Source organism: Eretmochelys imbricata, chromosome 1, assembly GCF_965152235.1.
Source record: "Eretmochelys imbricata isolate rEreImb1 chromosome 1, rEreImb1.hap1, whole genome shotgun sequence".
Lineage (NCBI taxonomy): Eukaryota > Metazoa > Chordata > Testudines > Cheloniidae > Eretmochelys > Eretmochelys imbricata.
Window position 1 is genome coordinate 361,537,874 of NC_135572.1, and position 22,984 is coordinate 361,560,857.

The 22,984-nt window shown below is 45.7% G+C and overlaps 1 long non-coding RNA gene across 2 annotated transcripts; it reads left to right on the forward strand.

Moving 5' to 3' along the window:
- Nucleotides 1-3,330: 3,330 nt before the first annotated feature.
- Nucleotides 3,331-10,372, forward strand: LOC144259655 (uncharacterized). Of its 2 annotated transcripts, none has more exons than XR_013344868.1 (3): nt 3,331-3,512; nt 5,228-5,315; nt 9,611-10,372. It is a non-coding gene; the product is annotated as an uncharacterized LOC144259655 (long non-coding RNA). The 2 variants fall into 2 exon arrangements; XR_013344869.1 differs by lacking the exon at nt 3,331-3,512 and adding an exon at nt 3,745-3,817.
- The last annotated feature ends 12,612 nt before the right edge of the window (nt 10,373-22,984 follow it).

Here is a 22,984-nt window from a genome sequence, read left to right on the forward strand (position 1 = left end):
GGACACTAAGGAAGGAAACTGGAATCATGTTTGCTGGAAATTCACCCCAATAAACATCAAATTGTTTGCACCTTTGGACTTTGGGTATTGTTGTTCTCTGTTCATGCGAGAAGGACCAGGGAAGTAAGTGGTTGAAGGAATAAGCCCCCTAACAGGCATTAACACAAGAATAACCATACAGGGTCAGACCAATGGTCCATCTAGCCCAGTATCCTGTCTTCTGGCAGTGGCTGGTGCCAGACACTTCAGAGGGAATGAATAAAACAAGGCAATTTATTGAGTGATCCACCCAGTCATCCAGTCCCAGGTTCTGGCAGTCAGAGGTTTAGGGACACCCAGAGCATGGGGTTGGGTCCTGACCATCTTGACTAACAGCCATTGATGGACTGATCCTCCATGAACTTATTTAATTCTTTTTTTGAACCCACATGTACTTTTGACCTTCACAACATCCCCTGGCAACAAGTTCCACAAGTTGACTGCACTGTGGGAAGAAGTTTGTTTTAAACCTGCTGCCTATTAATTTCATTGGGTGACCCCTTGTGCTTGTGTTATATTAAGGATAAATAGCATTTTCTTATTTACTTTCTCCACACCATTGACAATTTTATAGACCTCTGTCATACCCCTCCTTAGTCATCTTTTGACCAAGCGGAAAAGTCCTAGTCTTTTTAATCTCTCCTCATGCCCACAACTATTTTTGTTGCCCTTCTCTGTACTTTTTTCCAATTCTAATACATCTTTTTTTGATATGGGGTGACCAGAACGGCACGCTGTATTCAAAGTATGGGTGTACCATGGATTTATATAGTGGCATTATGATATTTTCTGTCTTCTTATTGTAATTCTTCTGCCAGGTGGAGTTGGCAGCAACAAGGGCTGGGTTCAATATCTAAGGGTTTCTCTTAACAGTACAAAACAGAACCAGCTCAAGCTCCCATCCATTAATCTGGGAAAATTAACCACCACTTCTGGGTGCCTCCAAGAGGCACTACTGCTCCTCTCACAAGCACAGAGTGTGTGTAGCCAAGAAAGCATTCAGTAAAAAGGGAAAAGGAACCCAGCATTGATTTGGGAAAACACCACAACCACGATTCAAAAGCATATGACCACGAGCAAACACCCACCCCAGGACACGTTGGGCAGTGTCCTTTGCTTCAGTTTCTCACCTTGTGTGAAAGGCCAACAAACGTCCCTTTAACACACCACTCAGTTGCTGTCTTTGGTTAGCAAAGACCCAGAGTTGAGAGAGATATTCACAGGAGTTCATTTTTCCATTGCAGTGTAGAGCAATGCCCTAGCTGGTACAGCTAGTCCACAGTTACTGCTGATCACTCTGCCACTGTTGGTCCAAGGTTCAGCACCTGCTTACCAGTGATTTCAGCTCTAGTGATAGCTGAGCAAAACAATAACTTACAACGGAGTCTAATCAGCTGTCTTTAAACAGTGGAGAGCCAAATGGTGTATAGGGCTCCTTAAGCAGCCCCCCCTCCCCAGAACATCTGTCCTCACCTTGGCTCTTCTTGTGGCATTTGGCATCCTTACCCACTGCTTAGCTGTGACCCCCTCAATCAGGGCAGGCTAAGCACATTTCTTCTGCCCTTTACTTGTACAGTCAGGATAACATCACTTCATCACGCACTAACTACTACAGTGATTTGTAACAACACTGGCCAAATGTGATTTGGCAAAGCACCTCCATCATGCTGTGCATTTAGGCGGAGCAGGCAGTTCTGTGCCAACACGGTCTGTTCCTGACCAGCTCATCACTAGATGGCAGGGGAGAGCTCACCCAAGCCCCAGCTGAAGTGGTCTATCCCTTTTCTAGGGCTTCCTGTCATCATTAGCTTTTTGAAGGATGCTGCACATTAAGCAGATGTTTTCAGAGAACTATCCACAGTGATTCCAAGATCCCTTCCTTGAGTGGTAACCGCTAATTTACACCTCATCATCTTGGATGTATAGTTGGATTATGGTTTTCCAATTTGCCTTACTTTGCATTTATCAATATTGAATTTCATTTGCCATTTTGTTGCCCAGTCACCCAGTTTTGGGAGATCCCTTTGTAACTCTTCACAGTCTACTTTGGACTTAACTATCTCGAGTAATTTTTTATTGTCTGCAAATTTTTCCACCTCAGTGTTTGCCCCCTTTTCTAGATCACTTAGGAATATGTTGAACAGCACTGGTCTCAGTACAGATCCTTGGGGGATGCTGCTATTTACCTCTTTCCACTGTAAAAACTGACCATTTATTCCTATGCTTAGCTTCCTGCTTTTTAACCAGTTCTTGATCCATGAGAGGACCTTCCCTCTTATCCCATGAAAACTTACTTTGCTTAAGAGCCTTTGGAGTGGGACCTTGTCAAAGGCTTTCTGAAAGTCCACATACACTAAATTGAGTGGATCGCCCTTTTCCACACGTTTGTTGACCCCCCTCAAATAATTCCAAAAGATTGGTGAGGCATGACTTGACTTCCTTTTACAAAAGCCGTGTTGACTCCTCCCCAACAAATCATGTCAATCTGTTTGTCTGAGAATTCTGTTCTTACTATAATTTCAACCAGTTTGCGTGGTACTGAAGGTAGGTTTACTGGCCTGTAATTGCCAGGATCACCTCTGGCAAAGACCTATAAAAACGGGCTATTTGGTTTAGTCCAGTATCAGGAATACCTTCTCTCCTACTGTAGATATAATGGTATTCCCTCACCCCATCCCAACACAAAGAGCAGTCCACACACAGACTCTCCTTCATTTCATATGTCAATTGACAACAACAATCAGCTTGTCTCCTGTTGCTCCATATGAAGTCTAGAAACATCCATCTCAGAGCTGCCATTCCACGAAGAGTCAGGGACACCAGGATACGTCTCCCACCCTCTGTTGTGAGAGGCCTGGACTTGACATGACCCACAGCCCTCTTGTGTATGACTTAGCATAACCTGCAGCCATCTTGTATTCTCAGCTACCATAAATTAGAAATAAAAACTATAAAGTCAGGAAAATTCATCCTCAGCAGACAGAAAAATACCAGCTGCATCCTTACTAACAGGAATAGATACAGTACAATCACAGTTTCATGGGAATAGAAGGAAGTATGAACAAGGTAACCTTGAATTTCTGCAAGTTTCTTACTAGGTGCCTGAACTTTTAGTTCAAAGTTGCTTTTGCTGATAAGTAGCAATTATGAGGTTTTGCTGTTGCTAGAGAAGTTGTTTGAGCCCATTAGGGATTATGATTGGTTAAATTTTTTGCATAGTCATGTTTTAAGTAAAATACTTGGTTAAAGTATAGATAAGAAGGACTCTCATTTTAACTATATAATCAGGGTCAAAAAAGATGCCCGCTGGAACTAACTCCGGGACACAGCTCAAGAATAAAGCTGCCAGAACGCTTACATCGTGCACGACCATTCCGTGTAGAAGCTGGCGCCCAGGACGAGATCTGATGCTGACCGGCCATTGAGAGAAGTCTGGCTGCTTTATTGGGAGTGGCGAGCATTAGATACTTGGCGTGTGTATTCTGTTGATTAATTGTTAATAAATACATGTACATGTTTAAGGGTATTACTGTGTAAAGACTCCTTCACTTGCACAAGATCCTGTTAACCCATAGAGGGCCTCTGGACTCAGGGAAGGGGGAGGGCCTAAATTGTGTGGGTAACTCCTCCAGGATACATAGCAGCTGGAATAATTTACACATTAGTAACATCTTGATGTGACAGTCATATTGCATCATAGGAGAGAAGGGATCTGAGCAGGGATACAAGGCCAGACTTCTAGCTCTTTGTGGCACTAACTATAAACTTCTTGACTCAGGTTGTTTTTTTGTTTTGTTTGTTTTAAAGAAGTGTGTTTTAATTTACCTGGGCTACATATTGACACTCTAAAATGCTGCAAAATCTTTAACTTGTTTCTATTCTTTTCCTGTCTCGTTCAGTACTTTGTGTCTATTCTTTTCCCAGGAGCTTAGAACATGGAAAAGAAGGAAGGGCTGAGCAGAGGGGGAGAACTTTCTGCTTTACCAACTAGCATTTTCTCCCCCTTCCCAGTGTTTTCACATTATGGTGCAATTAACTAAATTTAGAAATAAAGTTTTTAAAGTCACAGTTGAGCGCAAACACTGCAGCAGCAAGTGTCTCAGACAAACTTTTAACAAGTCCCTTTGTGCCTTATTTAAAAGTTACAGAAAAACACCCTGGTTAATAAATCCCCAGGAAATTCTGTACTGTTGTCATTAATGCTCAAACCTTGGGGGGATTTCTCATGGAGACAAGTGAGGACTGTTGGGGGACAGGTCCTGAGCAGAGACAAGGAGCAGGAAAACTTCACTTTCAAACTTCAGCTTTTCCATTCAATTTAAAATGTGCTATTGAGGGGCACTAACTGACCCCTGTGCAGTTTCTGCCTCTCAGCAGAGAGAGGTACAAGCTGAGGGCTGAATAGGTAGAGGCTGTGATGCAGGGAACCTCCTGCAGGTCACTGGCAGAGGCTAGGAAGGGGAGAGGGTGGCTGGAGCAGCTGCGGTCTGTGCTGTACCTGTTCCGTGCAGTAACAGACCCACCAGGACTGTCAAGCCAGCACATTTCATCAACACTATACAAGACACTAGAGACAGAGTGTCGCTGCCATGGCTGCAGAAGAGATTTCACAGGGGGTTACCATGTCCCTGTGGGAACATCCAGGCCAGTAAGGATCCCCGAGATCCGAGCTGGAACCAGTCCCCTCCTGACCCCTTTGATGAGGTCCTGACACGCCACGCTCCCTGGCTTCGTTCAGGCCGACGGGCCCCCCCGTCCCTTCCCTTGTGTGAGGCTGCAGAGTCACCTCCCACTTTTCCTGAAGTTCCACCTAGTTTTCCCCTGTTTTCCTCTCACTGCTCACAGTTACATTCAAGTCAACTTCCTGCTGAACTGGGCCAGTGCGGCTCCGTAAGGCCCAGCCCAGGACCATATTCCCTAAGGAAGTCAAGCTGGTGAGAGGCAGAACAGCTGGAAGTCTTTGTGCAAAGATACAAGTAAAAAATAGGGGTGAGGTCATGACAGGGGTCTACAAGAGACCACTAGCCACCTCCTCTTCCTGAGCCAGGCATTTCTAGAACAACCAACAAACAGCGACACCGCAAGACCGGAGGGACGCTACGCAGACATCTATTGGGAAGGTAATATGGCAAAATGCAATATTCCCAGTCAAGTCTTGGAATGTATTGGAGACCATTTTTTGTTTCAGGAAGTGGAGGAAGTAACCAGGGGCACAGCCATGTTAGACTGGATTCCAACCAACAAGGAGGAATTGGAAGCGAATCTGAAGGCGGAAGGTAATTGGGGTGACAGTGACTGTGAAATGAATCATAGAATATCAGGGTTGGAAGGGACCCCAGAAGGTCATCTAGTCCAACCCCCTGCTTGAAGCAGGACCAATTCCCAGTTAAATCATCCCAGCCAGGGCTTTGTCAAGCCTGACCTTAAAAACCTCTAAGGAAGGAAATTCTACCACCTCCCTAGGTAACGCATTCCAGTGTTTCACCACCCCCTTAGTGAAAAAGTTTTTCCTCCCCCACTGCAACTTGAGACCATTACTCCTCGTTCTGTCATCTGCTACCATTGAGAACAGTCTAGAGCCATCCTCTTTGGAACCCCCTTTCAGGTAGTTGAAAGCAGCTATCAAATCCCCCCTCATTCTTCTCTTCTGCAGGCTAAACAATCCCAGCTCCCTCAGCCTCTCCTCATAAGTCATGTGTTCTAGACCCCTAATCATTTTTGTTGCCCTTCGCTGGACTCTCTCCAATTTATCCACATCCTTCTTGTAGTGTGGGGCCCAAAACTGGACACAGTACTCCAGATGAGGCCTCACCAATGTCGAATAGAGGGGAACGATCACGGCCCTCGATCTGCTCGCTATGCCCCTACTTATACATCCCAAAATGCCATTGGCCTTCTTGGCAACAAGGGCACACTGCTGACTCATATCCAGCTTCTCGTCCACTGTCACCCCTAGGTCCTTTTCCGCAGAACTGCTGCCTAGCCATTCGGTCCCTAGTCTGTAGCGGTGCATTGGATTCTTGCATCTTAAGTGCAGGACCCTGCACTTATCCTTATTGAACCTCATCAGATTTCTTTTGGCCCAATCCTCCAATTTGTCTAGGTCCCTCTGTATCCTATCCCTCCCCTCCAGCGTATCTACCACTCCTCCCAGTTTAGTATCATCCGCAAATTTGCGGAGAGTGCAATCCACACCCTCCTCCAGATCATTTATGAAGATATTGAACAAAACCGGCCCCAGGACCGACCCCTGGGGCACTCCACTTGACACCGGCTGCCAACTAGACATGGAGCCATTGATCACTACCCGTTGAGCCCGACAATCTAGCCAGCTTTCTACCCACCTTATAGTGCATTCATCCAGCCCATACTTCCTTAACTTGCTGACAAGAATACTGTGGGAGACCGTGTCAAAAGCTTTGCTAAAGTCAAGAAACAATACATCCACTGCTTTCCCTTCATCCACAGAACCAGTAATCTCATCATAAAAGGCGATTAGATTAGTCAGGCATGACCTTCCCTTGGTGAATCCATGCTGGCTGTTCCTGATCACTTTCCTCTCATGCAAGTGCTTCAGGATTGATTCTTTGAGGACCTGCTCCATGATTTTTCCAGGGACTGAGGTGAGGCTGACTGGCCTGGAGTTCCCAGGATCCTCCTTCTTCCCTTTTTTAAAGATTGGCACTACATTAGCCTTTTTCCAGTCATCCGGGACTTCCCCCGTTCGCCACGAGTTTTCAAAGATAATGGCCAATGGCTCTGCAATCACAGCCGCCAATTCCTTCAGCACTCTCGGATGCAACTCGTCCGGCCCCATGGACTTGTGCATGTCCAGCTTTTCTAAATAGTCCCTAACCACCTCTATCTCCACAGAGGGCTGGCCATCTCTTCCCCATTTTGTGATGCCCAGCGCAGCAGTCTGGGAGCTGACCTTGTTAGTGAAAACAGAGGCAAAAAAAGCATTGAGTACATTAGCTTTTTCCACATCCTCTGTCACTAGGTTGCCTCCCTCATTCAGTAAGGGGCCCACACTTTCCTTGGCTTTCTTCTTGTTGCGAACATACCTGAAGAAACCCTTCTTGTTACTCTTAACATCTCTCGCTAGCTGCAGCTCCAGGTGCGATTTGGCCCTCCTGATACCATTCCTACATGCCCGAACAATATTTTTATACTCTTCCCTGGTCATATGTCCAACCTTCCACTTCTTGTAAGCTTCTTTTTTATGTTTAAGATCCGCTAGGAGATTTCACGCTGAGAGATTTCACAATTGCACGGAAAGGGAAGAGTGAGAGCAGTAGACTAAGGACAGTGGACTTAAAAGAAATAGGGTTTCACAAAGTCAGAACTGGCAGGTAAGGTCTCATGGGAAGAAAATTGAAGGAATCACAGAATATCAGGGCTGGAAGGGACCCCAGGAGGTCATCTAGTCCAACCCCCTGCTCAGAGCAGGACCAACCCCCAATTTCTACCCCAGATCCCTAAATGGCCCCTCAGGGATTGAACTCACAACCCTGGGTTTAGCAGGCCAATGCTCAAACCACTGAGCTATCCCTCCCCCGCAAAATGATACATGCATATGTAACGCCAACAGACCCCAGTTGTCGGCAGGCAGGATCGAACCAGGGACCTCTGCAGCTTAGGGCATGAGCCTCTACCGCATGAGCTAAACGTCACCTGGCTGTTCAGTCACCTGAAAAAGAAGATCAGGAGAGCTGGCAGTTTCTCAAGGAGAAAGTATTAAAGGCACAAGTGAAAACTATTCCAATGTGAAGGAAAGAGGAAAAATAGTAAGAGTCCAATATGGCTCCATCAGGACGTCTGTAGTGACCTGAAAAGGAATCCTACACAAAGGGGAAACATGGCTAACTGCAAAGGAGGAGTGCAAAAGAACAGCACAAGCACGTAGGGGAAAATTCAGAAAGGCTAAAGCACAAAATGAGTTACATCTAGCAAGGGACATAAATACATTAAGAGCAAGAGAAATAACATCAAGAAGGCTAAAGTGTTTAATGCCTCTTTTGCTTCACTCTTCACTAAAAAGATTAATGGGGACACATACTCAACACAATTAACATTAACAACAAGAGGGAAGAAATGTGAGCCAAAATAGGGAAAGAACAGGTTAAAGAATATGAAGATAAGTTACATGTATTCAAGTCAGCAAGGGCCTGATGAAATTCATCCTAGGGTACTTCAGGAACTAGCTGAAGCAATCTCAGAACCATTAGCTAGCAATTATCTTCAAGAACTCAAGAAGGACGAGTGAGGTCCCAGATGACTAGAGAAGAGCAAAACATAATATGTATCTTTAAAAAGGGAAACAAAGAGGGTGCAGGAAATTACAGACTAGTCAGCCTAGCTTCGAAACCTGGAAAGATACGCGAACAAATTATTAATCAGTTTGCAAGCACCTAGAGGGCAATAGGATTATAAAAAAAGGTCAGAATGGATTTGTCAAGAACAAATCATACCAACCTAATTTCCTGTCCACGTTCAGACATGCAGGGGAGTGTTTTGTTTGGGAATTTTCTTTACAATCTCTGTCCACATGTTGCTCTGTGTTAATGCTGGAGAGGGTGAGCTCAGATACAAGAATACTTAGTAGGGCTGTCAATTAATTGCAGTTAACTTACGCAATTAACTAAAAAAATTAATTGTGATAAAAAGACTAATCACAATTAATTGCACTTATAACAATAGAATACCAATTGAAATTAAATATTTTGATTGTTTTGCTACATTTTAAATATTGACTTCAATTACAACACAGAATATGAAGTGCACAGGGCTTTTGCTTACAAATATATGCACTGTAAAAACGATAAAAGAAACAGTATTTTTCAGGTTTCAGAGTAACAGCCGTGTTAGTCTGTATTCGCAAAAAGAAAAGGAGTACTTGTGGCACCTTAGAGACTAACCAATTTATTTTAGCATGAGCTTTCGTGAGCTACAGCTCACTTCATCAGATACATACCGTGGAAACTGCAGCAGACTTTATATATACACAGAGAATATGAAACAATACCTCCTCCCACCCCACTGTCCTGCTGGTAATAGCTTATCTAAAGTATTTTTCAGTTCACCTCATACGAGTACTGAAGTGCGATCTCTTGATCATGAAAGTGGAACTTCCAAATGCAGATTTTTTTTTTGGTTACATAACTGCACTCAAACAAACCAGTGTAAAACTTTAGAGCCTACAAGTCCCCTCAGTCCTACTTCTTATTCTGCCAATCGCAAAGACAAACCAGTTTGTTTATATTGACGGGAGATACTTCTGCCTGTTTGTTTATTTACAACGTCACCTGAAAGTGAGAACAGGCGTTTGCATGGCACTGTTGTAGCCAGTGTTGCCAGGTATGCTACATGTCAGGTATGCTAAACACTCATACGCCCCTTCATGCTTTGCCCACCATTCCAGAGGACAAGCTTCCATGCTGATGATGCTCATTAAAAAAAATAATGCATCAATTAAATTTGTGACTGTACTTCTTGGTGGTGGTGGTGGTGGGAATTGTATGTCTCCTGCTCTGTTTTACCCATATTCTTCATATATTTCATGTTTTTGCAGTCTCGGACCATGACCCAGCACCTGTTTGTTTTAAGAACACCTTCACAGCAGATTTGACAAAACGCAAAGATGGTACCGATATGAAATTTCTAAAAATAGCTACAGCACTCAACCCAAAGTTTAAGAATCTGAAGTGCCTTCCAAAATCTGAGAGGGACACGGTGTGGAGCATGCTTTCAGAAGTCTTAAAAGAGCAACACTCTGACGCGGAAACTACAGAATCCAAACCACCAAAAAAGAAAATCAACCTTCTGCTGGAGGCATCTGATGCAGATAATGAAAATGAACATGCATCAGTCCCCACTGCTTTGGATGGTCATCAAGCAGAACCCATCATCACCATGGAGGCATGTCCTCTGGAATGGTGGTTGAAGTATGAAGGGATATATGAATCTTTAATGCATCTGGCACCTAAATATCTTGCAACGCCAGCTACAACAGTGCGATGCGAACATCTGTTCTCACTTTCAGGTGACATTGTAATCAAGAAGCAGGCAGCATTATCTCCTGCAAATTGTAACCAGTCTCGTTTCTCTGAGTGATTGGCTGACCAAGAAGTAGGACCGAATAGACTTGTAGGCTCTAAAGTTTTACATTGTTTTATTTTTGAATGCAGTTTTTTTTGCACATAATTCTACATTTGTACATTCAACTTTCATGATAAAGAGATTGCCCTACAGTACTGGTATGGGGTGAATTGAAAAATACATTTTTTTTGTTTTTCACAGTGCAAGTATGTGTTCTCAAAAATAAATATAAAGCGAGCACTGTAAACTTTGGATTCTGTGTTGTAATTGAAATTAATATATTTGAAAATGTAGTAAACATCCAAAAATATTTAAAATATATGGTATTCTATTGTTGTTTAATCACATGATTAATCGTGATTAATTTGCTTAATCGCTTGACAGCCCTAATACTTAGCTCTTACAGCAGAGTGAAAGGTGCTCAGCTGGAGACTCTGCTTACCCTCTCCTCACCTGTGAGATAAGGGACCTGCCATCCTTTGCTTATTACTGTCCCGTCCTAGTAGCAACACTTCTGTGCACCCTGCTGCCCCAGAACCTACCTGCTTGGGACCCAGGGGCACCACTTCCAACTCCTCTGCGCGAGGACTTCTCTTCTGGCTCAGTAGTGCCAGCTCTGACTCCTCCCCTCCCTCAGGCCTCTCTCTGCTCTAGGACCAGACATGAAGGCAGAGCAGGTCTGGGTCCTCCACCCCAAGGCTCTTGCACACAGCTCTGTCCACATGCCCAGCCCTGCAGATTGCAGGGTCAGAGGCAGTCATAGAATCATAGAATATCAGAGTTGGAAGGGACCTCTGGAGGTCATCTAGTCCAACCCCCTGCCCAGAGCCGGACCAATCCCCAACTAAATCATCCCAGCCAGGGCTTTGTCAAGCCTGACCTTAAAAACTTCTAAGGAAGGGGATTCCACCACCTCCCTAGGTAACGCATTCCAGTGCTTCACCACCCTCCTAGTGAAAAAGTTTTTCCTAATATCCAACCTAGACCTGCCCCACTGCAACTTGAGACCATTACTCCTTGTCCTGTCATCTGCCATCACTGAGAACAGTCTAGATCGATCCTCTTTGGATTCACCTTTCAGGTAGTTAAAAGCAGCTATCAAATCCCCCCTCATTCTTCTCTTCCGTAGATTAAACAATCCCAGTTCCCTCAGCCTCTCCTCATAAGTCATGTGTTCCAGACCCCTAATCATTTTTGTTGCCCTTCGCTGGACTCTCTCCAATTTTTCCACATCCTTCTTGTAGTGTGGGGCCCAAAACCGGACACAGTACTCCAGATGAGGCCTCACCAATGTCGAATAGAGGGGAACGATCACGTCCCTCGATCTGCTCGCTATGCCCCTACTTATACATCCCAAAATGCCATTGGCCTTCTGTTGACTCATATCCAGCTTCTCGTCCACTGTCACCCCTAGGTCCTTCTCTGCAGAACTGCTGCCTAGCCATTCGGTCCTTAGTCTGTAGCGGTGCATTGGATTCTTCCATCCTAAGTGCAGGACTCTGCACTTGTCCTTGTTGAACCTCATCAGATTTCTTTTGGCCCAATCCTCCAATTTGTCTAGGTCCCTCTGTATCCTATCCCTACCCTCCAGCGTATCTACCACTCCACCCAGTTTAGTTTTCAGAGTAACAGCCGTGTTAGTCTGTATTCGCAAAAAGAAAAAATTCACCCTCAGCAAGTTTGCGGATGACACTAAACTGGGTAAAAAGAAAAGGAGTACTTGTGGCACCTTAGAGACTAACCAATTTATTTGAGCATGAGCTTTCGTGAGCTACAGCTCACTTCATCGGATGCATACCGTGGAAATGCATCCGATGGTATGTATGGTATCCACGGTATCCGATGGTATGGTATCCACGGTATGCATCCGATGAAGTGAGCTGTAGCTCACGAAAGCTCATGCTCAAATAAATTGGTTAGTCTCTAAGGTGCCACAAGTACTCCTTTTCTTTTTACCCAGTTTAGTGTCATCCGCAAACTTGCTGAGGGTGCAATCCACACCATCCTCCAGATCATTAATGAAGATATTGAACAAAACCGACCCCAGGACCGACCCTTGGGGCACTCCGCTAGATACCGTCTGCCAACTAGACATGGAGACATTGATCACTACCCACTGACCCCGACAATCTAGCCAACTTTCTACTCACCTTGTAGTGCATTCATCCAGCCCATACTTCTTTAACTTGCTGGCAAGAGACCGTGGGAGACCGTGTCAAAATCTTTGCTAAAGTCAAGGAATAACATGTCCACTGCTTTCCCTTCATCCACAGAACCAGTTATCTCATCATAGAACCAGTTATCTCATCATATGTCATCACAACAGCTCCTCCTGCAAGGGCCAAAAATCCTGTGACTCACACTCAGTTCACAAGTTGGCAACACTGCAACGTTGCCTTCCCCTGGCTGCTCCAAGGGGAGTTGCCTTCCCCCACAGTCCAGCCCCATGCTGGGGAGCTGCCAGCCAGTCCCCAGGGTCAGACTGGAAATTCACTGCTAAAAGTTTACACTGAGTAATCAACCATTGGAACCATTCTCCAAGGCTCATGGTGGAGTCTCCATCACTTGACAATCCAGACTGGATGCTTTTCTAACCCAGGCTCTAGGAATTATTGTGGGGAAGTTCTAGTCTGATCTCCTGTGTATCACAGGCCAGAGATCAGACTAGATCACCACAATGGTCCCTTTTGGCCTTGGAATCTGTGAGTCTCCCACTCCCAGCACTGGCCTCTGCAACCCATCAGTGTCGCTTTTGCCTCTTTCTCCCCCCACATTCTCCCCTCCCCCTTTCACAGGGTCTCTGCTGTTCCTCACAGTCCCTGAGTCCTGTCCAGACTCCTGAACCATAGAGTGTCAGCCATTTGGCTTGTGGGCATGGCTTCAACCTCACTGAAAGCAGTGGGAGGTGGTAGCCATCTTTGCTAGTTAAACGGAAATTAAAATGTACAGTGACAAAAATGAAATCACTACAAGCTGCATGGAAACTTTTTAGAGATACGACAATAGAGGCTCAACTTAAACATATATCCCAAATTTAAAAACATAGTAAGATGACCGGAAAAAAAAATGCTACCATGACTAAACAACAAAGTAAAAGAAGCAGTGAGCGGCAAAAAGGCATCCTTTAAAAAGTTAAATCCTATTGAGGAAAGTAGAAAGGAGCATAAATTCTGGCAAGTGAAGTGTAAAAATATAATTACGCAGGCCAAAAAAGAATTTGTTGAACAGCTAGACAAAGACTCAAAAAGTAAGAGCAAAAATTTTTTTAAGTACGTCAGAAGCAGGAAGCCTGTGAAACAACCAGTGGAGCCACTGGACAATCGAGCTGCTAAAGGAGCACTCAAGGATGATAAGGCCCTTGTAGAGAAACTACATGAATTCTTTGCAACGGTGTTCACGGCTGAGGATGTGAGGGAGGTTCCCAAACCTGAGCCATTCTTTTAGATGACAAATCCGAGGAACTGTCCCAGATTCAGGTGTCAATGGGGGAGGTTTTGGAACAAATTGATAAATTAAACAGTAATATGTCACCAGGACCAGATAATGATATTCACCCCAAAGTTCTGAAGGAACTCAAATGTGAAATTGCAGAACTACTAACTGTGGTCTGTAACCTATCATTTAAATCAGCTTCTGCACCAGCTGACTAGAGGATAGCTAATGTGATGCCAATTTTTAAAAAGGGCTCCAGAGGTGATTGTGGCAATTACAGGCCAGTAAGCCTGGCTTCAGTACCGGGCAAATCGATTGACACTATAGTAAAGAACAAAATTAACAGACACGCAGATGAACATGATTTGTTGCGGATGAGTCAACATGGTTTTTGTAAAAGGAAATCATGCCTCACCCATCTACTAGAATTCTTTGAGGGACTTGACAAGCATGTGGACAAGGGAGATCCAGTGGATATAGTGTACTTGGATTTTCAGAAAGCCTTTGACAAGGACCCTCACCAAAGGCTCTTAAGCAAAGTAAGCTGTCATGGGATAAGAGGGAAGGTCCTCTCCTGGATCAGGAACTGGTTAAAAGATAGGAAATAAATGGTATGAATAAATGGTCAGTTTTCACTGTGGAAAGAGGTGTCTCCCAGGGGGTCTGTACTGGGACCAATACTATTCAACATATTCATAAATGATTTGGAAAAAGGGGTAAACAGTGAGGTGGCAAAATTTGCAGAAGTCCAAACCAGACTGTGAAGAGCTACAAAGGGATCTCACAAAACTTTGTCCTCACTGACAACTATTTCAGATTTGGGGACAATTTATACCTTCAAGTCAGCAGCACTGCTATGGGCACCCACATGGCCCCACAGTATGCCAACATTTTTATGGCTGACTTAGAACAACGTTTCCTCAGCTCTCGTCCCCTAGCGCCCCTACTCTACTTGCACTACATTGATGACCTCTTCATCATCTGGACCCATGGGAAGGAGGCCCTTGAGGAATTCCACCAGGATTTCAACAATTTCCGGCCCACCACATCAGCCACACCATCAGGGGCTCGTTCACCTGCACATCTACCAATGCCATGTACATTGGCCAAACCGGACAGTCTCTACGCAAAAGAATAAATGGACACAAATCAGCCATCAAGAATTGTAACATTCAAAAACCAGTCGGAGAGCACTTCAATCTTCCTGGACACTCAATAACAGACTTAGAAGTGGCAATTCTTCAACAAAAAAAACTTCAAAAACAGACTTCAAAGGGAAACTGCAGAACTGGAATTAATTTGCAAACTTGACACCATCAAATTAGGCCTGAATAAAGACTGGGAGTGGATGGATCACTACAAAAAGTAATTTTCCCTCTGCTGATCCTCACACCTTCTTGTTAACTGTTGGGAATGGACGATGGCCACCTTGATTTCATTGGCCTCGTTAGCAGTGATCTCCAACAAGGTACGGCAACTCCCATCTTTTCATGTGCTGTAATACATATACACTGCTTACTGAATTTTTCACTCCATGCATCTGATAAAGTGGGTTTTAGCCCACAAAAGCTTATGCCCAAATAAATTTGTTAGTCTCTAAGATGCCACAAGGACTCCTCATTGTTTTCATAAAATTGCGTGACTGGACAACAAAATGGCAGATTTCAGAGTGGTAGCTGTGTTAGTCTGTATCAGCAAAAAGAAATTGAGAAATGCAAAGTAATGCAAATTGGAAAGCATATCCCCAACTATACATATAAAACGATGGGGTCTAAATTAGCTGTTACCACTCAAGAAAGAGATCCTGGAGTCACTGTGGATAGTTCTCTGAAAACATCCACTCAATGTGCAGCAGCAGTCAAAAAAAGCTAACAATGTTGGGAATCCTTAAGAAAGGGATAGATAATAAGACAGAGAATATCATATTGCCTCTATATAAATCCATGGTATGCCCACATCTCAAATACTGCGTGCAGATGTGGTCGCCCCATCTTAAAAAAGATATATTGGAATTGGAAAAGGTACAGAAGAGGGCAACAAAAATATTAGAGGCGTGTAACAGCTTCCATGTGAGGAGAGATTAATATGTCTCTGACTTTTCAGCTTGGAAAAGAGATGTACAAAAGGAAGCATTTTTTCACACAATGCACAGTCAACCTGTGGAACTCCTTGCCAGAGGATGTTGTGAAGGCCAAGTCTTTAACAGGATTCAAAAAAGAACTAAATAAGTTCATGGAGGATAGGTCCATCAATGGCTCTTAGCCAGGATGGGCAGGGATGGTGTCCCTAGCCTCTGTTTGCCAGAAGCTGGGAATGGGCAACTGGGGATGGATCACTTGATGCTTCCCTGTTCTGTTCATTCCCTCTGATGCACTTGGCATTGGTCAGGTTTCAGAGTAACAGCCGTGTTAGTCTGTATTCGCAAAAAAAAAAAAAGGAGTACTTGTGGCACCTTAGAGACTAACCAATTTATTTGAGCATGAGCTTTCGTGAGCTACAGCTCACTTCATCAGATGCATACCGTGGAAACTGCAGCAGACTTTATATATACACAGAGAATATGAAACAATACCTCCTCCCACCCCACTGTCCTGCTGGCATTGGTCACTGTCAGAAGACAGGATACTGGGCTAGATGGATGTGACAGAGGATGTGGAAAAAGCTAATGTACTCAATGCTTTTTTTGCCTCTGTTTTCACTAACAAGGTCAGCTCCCAGACTGCTGCGCTGGGCATCACAAAATGGGGAAGAGATGGCCAGCCCTCTGTGGAGATAGAGGTGGTTAGGGACTATTTAGAAAAGCTGGACGTGCACAAGTCCATGGGGCTGGACGAGTTGCATCCGAGAGTGCTGAAGGAATTGGCGGCTGTGATTGCAGAGCCATTGGCCATTATCTTTGAAAACTCGTGGCGAACCGGGGAAGTCCCGGATGACTGGAAAAAGGCTAATGTAGTGCAAATCTTTAAAAAAGGGAAGAAGGAGGATCCTGGGAACTACAGGCCAGTCAGCCTCACCTCAGTCCCTGGAAAAATCATGGAGCAGGTCCTCAAAGAATCAATCCTGAAGCACTTGCATGAGAGGAAAGTGATCAGGAACAGCCAGCATGGATTCACCAAGGGAAGGTCATGCCTGACTAATCTAATCGCCTTCTATGATGAGATTACTGGTTCTGTGAATGAAGGGAAAGCAGTGGACATGTTGTTCCTTGACTTTAGCAAAGCTTTTGACACAGTCTCCCACAGTATTCTTGTCAGCAAGTTAAGGAAGTATGGGCTGGATGAATGCACTATAAGGTGGGTAGAAAGCTGGCTAGATTGTCGGGCTCAACGGGTAGTGATCAATGGCTCCATGTCTAGTTGGCAGCCGGTATCAAGTGGAGTGCCCCAAGAGTCGGTCCTGGAGCCGGTTTTGTTCAATATCTTCATAAATGATCTGGAGGATGGTGTGGATTGCACTCTCAGCAAATTTGCGGATGATACTGAACTGGGAGGAGTGGTAGATACGCTGGAGGGGAGGGATAGGATACAGAAGGACCTAGACAAATTGGAGGATTGGGCCAAAAGAAATCTGATGAGGTTCAATAAGGATAAGTGCAGGGTCCTGCACTTAGGATGGAAGAATCCGATGCACCGCTACAGACTAGGGACCGAATGGCTAGGCAGCAGTTCTGCGGAAAAGGACCTAGGGGTGACAGTGGACGAGAAGCTGGATATGAGTCACCAAGAAGGCCAATGGCATTTTGGGATGTATAAGTAGGGGCATAGCGAGCAGATCGAGGGCCGTGATCGTTCCCCTCTATTCGACATTGGTGAGGCCTCATCTGGAGTACTGTGTCCAGTTTTGGGCCCCACACTACAAGAAGGATGTGGATAAATTGGAGAGAGTCCAGCGAAGGGCAACAAAAATGATTAGGGGTCTAGAACACATGACTTATGAGGAGAGGCTGAGGGAGCTGGGATTGTTTAGCCTGCAGAAGAGAAGAATGAGGGGGGATTTGATAGCTGCTTTCAACTACCTGAAAGGGGGTTCCAAAGAGGATGGCTCTAGACTGTTCTCAATGGTAGCAGATGACAGAACGAGGAGTAATGGTCTCAAGTTGCAGTGGGGGAGGTTTAGATTGGATATTAGGAAAAACTTTTTCACTAAGGGGGTGGTGAAACACTGGAATGCGTTACCTAGGGAGGTGGTAGAATTTCCTTCCTTAGAGGTTTTTAAGGTCAGGCTTGACAAAGCCCTGGCTGGGATGATTTAACTGGGAATTGGTCCTGCTTCGAGCAGGGGGTTGGACTTGATGACCTTCTGGGGTCCCTTCCAACCCTGATATTCTATGATTCTATGATTCTATGGATCTTTGGTCTGACCCAGTATGGCTGTTCTTATTAAAAATGACAGTCCATTTGGCCAAGCCATAGCAATCCAACAACCAAGCTGTGTCAGATTCCATCTTAGGCTCCATCTCTCTCTGACCTCTTAGTCAATCCCAGGTGAGAACAGCCAGTTTCTTCCAGAAGTCCACTCTTTATCCCCTACAGGTCACCTGCTAGTCCTTTGTCTCCAGGCTGGGCCATGCTGAGCTCTCTACCCTACTTGCCGGAGCTTCCCGCTGTTGAGGCTCGATTGTCTAGTTGTTAGGGATTTCACAGTCCCTCTGGACTGTCTGTTGAATTGGATCAGTTTCAACTAGTTTCTTAATGACACTATTCATTGCAGCAAGGCGACACCTACCCCTCATGTCCTGTGGTGCTTCCAAGAGCAGACTTCACCCTGTTTTCCCCACTGGGTAGCAATGCAAAGGACAGAGGGAAACTGAGGCACGTGTAGGCTTCCTAAAACGATTACAGAAATTTTCCACTTCATCACACCCTTCCTGTTTGAGTGCACCTGTTTGAAGTGCCACTGTTCACTCCATCAGGCTCCCATAGGGAAGTCCACAACAGCCTCAGAATGGACATGATTCTCAAGATTTGGAGGGGAAGTCAGTTGGATAGCACCAGGATGGGTGCAGAGCAAAAACCTGAACAGAACAGATCATTGGCACTGATGCAGTCCCCAGTCCATACTCAGCGCTGAAACCAGTGCAGCAGGAATCCAAGCTTGTAGCTGGACTCTGGGGTTGGCACCAGGCTCAATAATCAGCTTCCCTAATGGTGGGAGGTTCAAATCAGGACCGTAACTGAGGAGGTCAGTAACATCCAGAGATGGTTTCATTTGTCAGCATCTAACCCACACTTCCGTAAGCAAGGCAGGCAGCTGGCCCTCCTGAATCCCCATCAGGAATGGGCCCATCGTCTCTGCTGGCTTTAGACAGCTATGAGGGACAGTGACTCCACTGCAAGTCTGAGAACATGGAAGTGGGGAAACCCAGCGGTATAGACGGTGCATTTCTTCTCTCACCTGATGCAGTTCCCAGGGAAGCCGTCAGCTCCAACTCAGCCTGCCCTCTGAGAAGTAGGTTCACAATTCCTCGCAGCTCTGACTGTACCGCATGTTCCCCAGCCTGGCCCCAGCTCCAGGCAGCACTGCTGTTCTGGACTGGGCAGCTGCACGAAAAACTCTCTGCTTTGGCCACCACTGTGGCTTAGGGATGCAGTGACTCGTCAACTCCGCTGCCTGGAGCGAGTGAGACTTGCTCCACCAGCATCCAGCTTCTGTATCTGTCCCACCCACAGCGACCCTGCTGGCTGGGGTGCACTCACTCTGCCCCAGGATATAGAATTGCCTATCAGCAGCACAGACAGATATGTGCAGGGTGCTCAGGTTTGTCTACTACTGACTAAGAGCAAGAGAGGGGGAAAGGATGGGGGCTTCAGTGTGACAGGACCTGCAACCTGGCAGGCTGTATATCCAAGGGATGCACTTTCAGCACTAAAAGGAACTCTGGGAAAACAGAAAAGTGATTCTGGACACTCCATAAAGCCCTTTTGCTGGTGTTCAACTGTGGGGACCTAGAGGTGGGGCCTGGGATTGGGAGATCGGGGGCTGGGGGAGGCCCAGTAAAGCTGACATTCTGGGCTTCATCCATCGGACTTAGATCCAGCACCAACACCCGAGAAGCCCCATGGGGGTGGAGTGGGAAGGGGAGTGTTTTTACAGGGCTCTGTTCCTGTCATTGTCAGTGAGCTGCATTTGAGAGTCTGTCCCTGTGGGCTCTCTCAGCCGGGGTTAAATACCACGCCCTCCAGGCAGCCCCAGCCTCAGACCCAGGGAGCAGACAGGTTCCTCCTCAGGCAGGTGAGACCCAGGCATTTCCATGATCTTTTCTCTTCACAGAGATTTGGTGTGGGCGTGAGCTGTCATGCTGCTCACTCCTGAGGGCAGAGGTTCAGCAAGGGCCCAGCTAGAGCTACTGACACCCCCTCCTCTCCGCCATGCCCGTGTGGCTCCAGCCTGAGCGATGGACCCAGCGACAGGACACCCTGCTGGGTAAGTCGCTCTGCAGCCTCTGCTCTGGGCTCAGGGATGAAGGAGCTGAAAGCCAGTCCCAGCCTCTTCCCCATGGGGCTGTCAGCCAGTGATCCTGCTGCTTCCGCTGCATGGAGAGAAAGGGTCAGAGAGTCACTGAATACTGGGATGCTGGGGAAAGTCTCCCTCAGCAATGAGGGTGGGGAAGAGGACAGCTCCAGCCAGGCGTCTCCCTGTGTGTTGGGAACGGGGGGGATTCTGGCCAGTCATCTCCCTTAGCAACACTCTGAGAAGGGCATGGGGGCTGGAGTCCGGAGGCCAGAAGGGTGTCTCCCCAAGTCCTGGGCACGCAACTGGCCTGCACCTAAGAAGAGCCACTTTGACAGGTTTTGTAGGGAAGTGTCTTGGCAGGTGGAACATTGCGGAGCAAAGCGATTCCCAGCTACGTAGGCGCAGACCATGGTGGCAGAGGCTTCATGTGGAAGGGCAGCTGCTCTCTCCCAGCACAGAGGGTGAATTCACCCCGAGCAGAGGGCCAGCCCAAGGCCTAGGCAGCATTTACCTTTCACAAAGGTGCTGGGTGCTCTGGGTAACTCTGACACTCAAGGAAAGTGACCTGCCAGCACAGACAGTTCTGAAAAGCCGGTGGCAGGGCAGCTGCAGCCAGAGGTGGGCTGGAGAGGAATTTGCTCAAGGGAAGTAAAGAGAGTTACCCTGTCATTCAAGGCATTCTGCTCCCGATTCAGCTGTCTGCCCTGTAACTGGTGCTGGGCTTCTCCTGGGGATGGGGGTGAGGAGGAGGGCAGGGAGAAGGGGAGAAAAAAAGAGACCGGGAAATTAAATGTGGAAAAACTCCAGCCAACATCCAGAATAAGAATTTTAAACAGAGGAGCGAGGAAATTCAAAACACTGAGTCCCATTAATTTAGCCCCATTGTACCTAATGTATACAGAACAGGAGTAACAAACTACGGTGATACATAGAGGATGCTTTTTAGTTTCATTGTGTGCCACCTTGTTATGAGGAAAGTTAAATAGGAGCATTCCCCTTCCAGTCATTCTGGATCCCTCTCATGTTCCCTCTCCTCTAAACCAAGTAATCCCAACCTTTCAGTCTGTCTTCATATGAAAGTCTTTCCAGACTCAGCCATTCCTATCAGTCTCTTAAGCCCTTTAGTTTTGCTTTACTCCTTTTGAGATGAGGATGACCAGAACAGAGCATCACCTCCTGGGGATGTGTGCCATCAGTTTGTATAATGTATGCCACCTATCTTTAGTACTATTCTCTAACCTGTATTTGCTTTCACTGCTGCCCAAAGCAGATATTTGCATTGACCTGGCCACAATATCTATTTCTTTTTGCTAATCTGATTATAGTTAAATTAGCACCTAGAAGTGCATCTGGGAAGTTCAGCTTGGAAGTAAACTGAATAGCATCTGTCATCAAGTTGCCCCATCACTTAGCTTTGTAACCTCTCCCCAGAAGGGACCATTAGATCATGTTATATGACTTCCTGTTTATCAGAGTCCCTTAAATTTAACCCACGTACCCCGGTATTGAGCCCAATCACTTGGGTTTGGCTAAAATGTATATTCCAGGAAGGCATTCAGTCTTGATTTGAAGACATCACAAGATGGAGAATCTATCACTTCCCTTGGGAGTTTGTTCCAATGGTTAATCACCTTCACCATTAAACATTTCTGCCTTATTTCTAATTGGAATTTGTCTGGTTTCAGCTTTCAGCCACTAGTTCTTGTTATGCCATGCTCTGCTAGATTAAACTGCCCTTTATTTTCTCCTTGTGAAAGGTATTTATACAATGTAAGCAAGTCACCTCTGAGTCTCTTCCTTGATAAACTAAGCATACTGAGCTCTAAGTAGCTCAACATTATGCAGTTTCCCCAGCCCGTAAATCACTTTTGTGGCTGTTTATCGCATGCTCTCCAATTTTTCAACATTCTTTTAAAAATGTGAATGCCAGAACAGGACACAGAATTCCAATAGCGCTCTCCCTAATGCCATACACAGGGGGTAAAATATTACCTCTCTACTTCTACTCACTACTCCCCTGTTTGTACATCTGAGGAACACATTACCTCTTTTTGCCACAGCATAGCACTAGGAGCTCCTATTGAGTTTTAGTCCTTTATGATCCCTAAATCCTTTTCAGGATACAATCCTCCATTATGTAGGTACAGCCTGCATTTCTTGTTCCTAGATCCATGGAAGAATGTGACCATGCGGACAAGGCAGTGGAAGAAACCAGCTAGTAGTGGTGAAATCGAGTTGAATAACAGGGTTTTCTGCATTGGGAAAAGAGGAAGCAGAAGATGGCATGGCAAGGAAGAAAAGAAAGGAAGCCAGTCCCTGCAGAGGAGGAGAAGAGATGATGGACATAGCCAGGGACCACAGCCTAAGGAAAAATGAGGAACATTTAAATGGGACCACAAGGGAGAACATAAGACTGATTCATACCAACACCAGGGAGAAACAGGTCTATGTGATTGGGGACCTCATACTCAGAAGAATTGACAGGCCGGTCATCAGACCAGATCCAGAGAATAGAAGAGCATGCTATCTGCCAGGAGCAATACCGCAAGATGGGGACGTGAGGTTGAAAACTATCCCAGTAGGACTGGAGAAAAAAAAATCCACTGATTCTGCAACATGTTGGGACAAATGACACTGCTAGATTCCCACTAGCATAGCTCAAGGATGACTATGGTTAAGATGTTTAAAGAAGTGGAAATTCAGGTGATCTTCAGCAGAATACTTCTGGTCCATAGCGAAGGAGGGAAAAGGCATGACAAGATAATGAAGATCAATAGATGGCTCAAGGATTGGAGCGACAAGGAAGGTTTTGGGATGATCAATCATTGGGAAGCATTAACAGAAAGAAGATTCTTCTCAGCTGATGGGCTCCACTTGAGTACCTGGGGTATTTGCCTTCTGGAATCAAGGCTGGCATGACAGATAAGAAGGAATTTAAACTAGGAGATGAGGGGAGAAGGAT